Here is a 6,000-nt window from a genome sequence, read left to right as displayed (position 1 = left end):
CTTTATATCTCAGTGTTTCTGAGAAAGGGCCAGGAATTCCCTTTTAGTGTATCCATTCATCAAGAGCTCTGGGAGAGCTGGCAGTTTAAAGGAATCCTGCTGAGAATCTTCTAGGCAGACCAGGTACCTTTTCCCTGTGGAGGTTTGTGAAGCTGTTTTTCTCTGACTTTGCTAAAGATGAGAGGTGCATAGACACCTCTGGAACTAGCTGGAAAGGTGGCATGAGGCCAGGCAGGTCTCTCTGTTTCCCCAGTAGTGCCAGGCAGCCTCACAGGGCTCTGGTGCTAGGAAAAGGCTCACAGGCAGCACATCCATCCTCCTTCTTGTTCTACTCACTAGGTAAGTGGGCACCAAGAAGGGATATGATTTGCCTGAGGTTACTACATTAGAAGCAGGTCCAAGCAGAGATCTAGAAACCAGGAGCACACTCTTTCTTCCCTTCGTGTTCCCAGCATCAGACATAGGGTCTTTAGTGTAATGGGAGCTCAAAGTGATGGTTGGCTGAATTCAAATACCAGGTTTCCTGATGACTGATCCAGTACTGATCCAGTTCTCTCCCAAGATGGCACTGGAAATATTCTACGCAAAGAAATACTTTGTAAAATACTAGTTGAGTGTAACTGTGGTAGATTAAAGATGAATGCAAAATCATGGCTATTCCTCCATGGAGAGGTGGAGCCCAGTTCTCCTCTGTGTGAAACTAGACTGGGCTTAGTACCTGCCTGACAAATTGAATGATGTGGAAGTGATGTTCTAGGACTTACAAGGCTAGGTCAAAAGCAATTTAGCAGCTTCCACTTTAGCCATTAGTTAGCACTCCCTCTCGCAAACCTGAGCTTCCATGTAAGAAGTCCAGCCACACTGAGACCACCAGGCCAGAGAACTCACTTGCAGGCCTCTGGCTGACGGCATCTCTGAGTCCAGCCTTCTCACTTCCCCTAAACACACACCAGACACGGGAGTGATGCCGTCTTGGGCCCTCCAGTCCATCTGCTCTCTCCAACCCACTTAGGCAACCACCACTAATGCCATGTGAGGCAAAGAATCACCTAGTGAGTCCTGCGTGGATTTCCGATCTTCAAATTCATAAGATGCAATCAAATGGTGCTTGTTTTAATCTACCTGAGTTTTGGTGCTGTTTGTTACACAATAATAAATAACTGTAGGAAAACTTTCCCTCTTCAGGAGCTGCTGTTGAGCCCGTTCCAGAGTGAGTACCCACAAACTTACCCCGCCTCAAATACTACAAATGTAACCTGGCTGCCAACTAGCACAAAAAGCTAAACCTAAGTCTCATGTAGCAAGCACTGCGCGCAAGGCAGTCTGTTCACACATAGTTCTCAAGCCACCTTTTTAGATAGTTTCATGTGGTGTCTCCATTTTACCAGAGAGGAAACGGAGACAAAGGTTAACAAACTTGCCCAAGACCACGCAACTAACAAGTTGCACAGCTGAGACTCAAAACCCACGCCTTTTTCCAGAGTCTACGTGTATTGTCTCCCTCGACGAGTGGGCGCTACCTGGGGCTCTCCCCACTTAGAAGACATCATGCCCCTACAGGCTGTGCTGGTGACACGAGGGACTCTGGAGTAGACGTGGGAGTGAGGGTTCCAAAGCCCAGGAGAGCTGCCTCCAGGGTGATGAATGAGTCCAAACCCCAGAGCCAACCTCATTCTATCCACCCAAGCCCCCTCCTCAGGCCCCTGTCACAGCTGCCACCATCACAGCCTCCTATCCAATTACAAGCCCCAGACCGCCCCCCTCCCTGCCTCCTCCTCCTCCTCCTTCCAGTCCGCAGGAGGGCAGAGACCCATCCTTCCTGGGAACAGTGCTAAAGCTGGAGCACAAATCTGTCAAAGGCCGTGCCAGCTGCTGTCATTGCTGTGGCCCCCGCTTGCTGAGCTCATTCCCTGGGGTTCAAGGCAGCTGGTGCTGAAGAGGGACAGGAATGAGGGCCCTGCAGTGAGGATGTGTGGAATCCTGCAGTTGCCTTTGTTTAGATGTGTCAGACCACGCCAGGCCTGGGCTCTGCACCTGCTGCTGGAGGAAGTCACCTCCTACCTCCCACCCAGTGCATGAACATGTACACACATACAGTGCCACCTCTACCTCCCGCTCAGGACATGCTCGCTCTGTCTCTCACACATACACACAGAGTGTCTCCTCTACCTCCCACTTCAGTGTGTGCTCACACACATACACATACATATGCTGACATAGTGTCACCTTAACCTCCCACTCAGGGTATGTTTATACACAATACACACACACACAGTGTCCCTTCTACCTCTGACATCAGTGTTCAGTGTGTGCTGACACACACACACATCCAGTGTCACCTCTACCACCCATTCAGCAGCCTCCCACACACTTGGCTCAGTGTGTGGAAGTGATGTGGAAGCTCCCACACAGGCCTGATAATTCTGGTCTTCCCCACTTAGCTGGTGACTTTTTCCTAATCTATTTTTATTTTCAGAGATGGGGTCTCAGGGTCTCAGGGCCTCACTCTGTTGCCCAGACTGGAGTGAGTGTTGCAATCAGGGCTCGCTGCAGCCTCCAACTACTGAGCTCAAGGGATCCTCCTGCCTTAGACTCCCAAGTAGCTGGGACTAAAGGTGTGTACCACCACTGCTGGATAAACTTTTTTTTTTAACTTTTTGTCGAGACTTTTTTCACTTTGGCCAGGCTGGTCTTGAACTCCTGGACTCCCGTGACCTTCCTGCCTCAGCCTTCTGAGTAGCTGAGATTACAAGCATAAGCCACCATGCTTGACCCTGTTCTTAATCTAAGTTTCAGTTTTCTCATCAGAAAAATTGGTTAATCAAAGCATCAAACTTACAGGTTTTTATATTTCAGGTCCTCACCAAATGATGGTTGAATAAAACCAAAGAGTCACTCCCCAAATCTATCATTCATCCCTATGGTGCAGGTCCCTAACCCCACTCCCTGTACACTTTCCCTTCCTTCCCACCATCCCACACACACACGGACCTTGACCTGAGCTGCTCCTTATCAGGCCTGCCTTCCTCATGGTCACCCTCTGAGGCCTGAAGTGGGTGGTCGGAGGAGCTTCCTATGTTTTGGAAATATATCTAATACTTGGAAAGACGTGATAAGCTCATTGGATGTTCTTTCAAAGCCACACTACAGCATGGTCCAACAGACCCTCTAAAGGTCATCTGAATGTCCAGGGGAAAGTAGCTTTAATTGACCCACTATTTTCTGCTGATTAGACCCAGACGCTGTAAATGAGATGTTAACTTGCAGGGAAATAGGGGGCTGATAAACTGGAAGTGACTCTTGTCTGCTAGAAAAGATAAATCTAGGGCCGGGCGCAGTGGTTCATGCCTATAATCCCAGCATTTTGGGAGGCTGAGGTGGGTGGATCACGAGGTCAGGAGTTCGACATCAGCCTGACCAATATGGTGAAACCTCCTCTCTACTAAAAATACAAAAATTAGCCGGGTATGGTGGCGGGCACCTGTAGTCCCAGCTACTCGGAAGGCTGAGGTAGGAGAAATGCTTGAACCTGGGAGGCGGAGGTTGCAGTGAGCCAAGATCGCACCAGACTCCAGCCTGGGTGACACAGTGAGACTCCATCTCAAAATAATAAAATAAAATAAAATAAAGATAAGCCCAAAGGTTAATGTCCTAGAGAACTTTTGTCATCCTGCTGGTTCCCTCATTAATAAGTCCCTGACAAATTCTCACTATAGCCTGTAAGAGAATCATGATTTCAACTTTGCAAAAATTATGCTTCAACACTGATCTCAGGTTTCCAGAGGAGGTCAGAACTGGGGTGAGAGAACCTCTGAGGGTGGAAATTGGGAGGAAGAAGGTTGAAGTCGCTGTGAAGGATGACAGGCCATAGGGTGGAGAAGGCTGAGCTTAAGGCAGGAAGTGCCCCTGTGTCCTGAGTAAATGGTGCTGAGGATGCTGGTGGGAATATGTGGGGTGGGAGTGTTTGGGGGAGGCAGGGGAAGAGGAGCAGACAGAACTGGAAGAGGTGATTGCTCAAAAACAGTGGTCAAGCAAAGTGGCCACCAAACCAGGAGCTCATTGGTCTCTCTTCCTAAACCTGAGAGAGAAGGTGGATGAGGAAATCTGGTCTCTATGAGAGAGTGTTTCAAAGAAAAGAAACCTCAAAAAAAATTCTCATGGAGTAAAAGGAAGGTTCCAGAAGGCTTGGTGATACGAGTTTTTTGGAGGAGGTGGGGGTGAATATGGAAGATGGCAGGATGCAAGGAGCGGCTCCTGAGGTCCAGGAATGAAGGCAGCAGGGTGGGAAGCCTTCTGGAAGGAAGCTGAATCATAATAAGGCCTGTGACAGACTGACCAGGTCTGGGGCTTCCTATTGGAACAGGACCTGGTGTGGACTCAGAGATCAGGGATGCTTCAGGTCTGAGTTCTGAATGCTGGGCAGGGACCATTGGGGTTTTTCTTGGTGGGCTAGGCTAGAGGAGACAACTATGGAGTTGGTCACACTTCATGGGTGACCACAATAGCTTTTAACAGAAGTTCCCCAGAAACCACTGGTACAAGGACAATATCAGGTGGCAAGGAGCAGCCATAAGGCCCCCCAGCAGCATATCTGCACCACCAGGGCTGTGATTACCCCCAAGTCCCACCCTCAGAGCTGCTGCTGGCATAGGCTCATCAGCTGTGAACTTTAGGTTTCTCCTAATGAGGAGGCCAATGAATCAAACTGGCTAGTTTACAATTACTCTCCGCTCAAGAAAGGAATGAGCTTAATAGCCCCAAGTAAAATGGGGCAGTAACATATTACCGTGACTGGTCAGGATGGAGACATTGGCTCACTCATCTCTGTAACCCCAGCTCTCCAGCTTGGGGGCCTCTCTCTCTAAAATTCTGCCAGTTTCAGGGACTCCCCTCTATATCCAGTTGCTGTGCCACTGTTTATTTACTGTAGTAAAGATAAATTTCACTTTCCTCATTGGATAAAAACACACAAAACAAAAAATCTCTGCTGCTTTCTTTTGTATGGATGCCTCAAAAAGGACGTCTCCCAGGTTCACAAACCATCCTTTCGAAAGGTCAAAGTTTATCCGACCTAACTCCACTCTTTGAGGTCAATGCATTTCCCTGGTTAGCAGGTCTCACCTGTGGCCCTCCTGGGCCCTGCCCCAGACCCAGTGTAGAATCTCCAAGGGGAGAGACTAGAAAAATCACTTTCAAGTTAATTTGATAATGAGGCAAGGACTGGGTAGGTTTAGATTAGAACCTCTCCAGTTTGCTAACAAGATAGTACACTGGGTTCCACACACATTTCTAGACAAAGTTCTGGCAAAGCTATTCCAGAATGTTACCTCACCACTAGGTTCCCCTCGGGGTGGGGGGATGGGGGGCAGATGAACTAGGCCCCACAGCATGCAGCTTCTCTCTAGCATCCATTCCTCATTTCTCTATGGGTAGAATCTAGTTAAAGAGAACCATGGCAAAGACAGAAGCAGTCTGTGGGGCAGTCTCCGAGGGCGAAGCAGCCAGGGTATTGCGGGAGCTAGCCTACCACAGGTGGAACACTCACTTATTGCCAGAGGCTAGACATCACTGTGGACCTCCGAGGTGGATGAGGCCTGCGGTGAAGCTGACTTCCACCACTTACAGCTGCATGGCCATGAAGGGTAATAACCTCTTTAAGGCATAGTCCACTCCTTCAGAACATGAAGAGAACAGTAATTCTTTCAGGGTTGCTGTGAGCTTTGTCTACCACAAAGAACAGAAATTACTCAGCATAGAACCTGACACATAGTCAGTGCTCAGTGAGTGCCAGCTACTATGTATTCAGCAAACACTGGGGTAAAAATAACAAAAACAAAAGAAAAACAGATAGGCCTGGCCCCAGCACAGAACTTACAGGGTACAGAATCTTAAAGGGACATTTACCTCTAAAATAATAGAAGACAATGGGTATTTGTTTTTAAAGTGACAGGAAAATAACTGTGGGTCAGAAATTAATTTTTTTCTGACCCCTAAAAGCAG

This window comes from Rhinopithecus roxellana, chromosome 11 (genome assembly GCF_007565055.1).
Source record: "Rhinopithecus roxellana isolate Shanxi Qingling chromosome 11, ASM756505v1, whole genome shotgun sequence".
Taxonomy (NCBI): Eukaryota; Metazoa; Chordata; class Mammalia; order Primates; family Cercopithecidae; genus Rhinopithecus; species Rhinopithecus roxellana.
Note: the sequence above shows the minus strand (reverse complement) of the source record.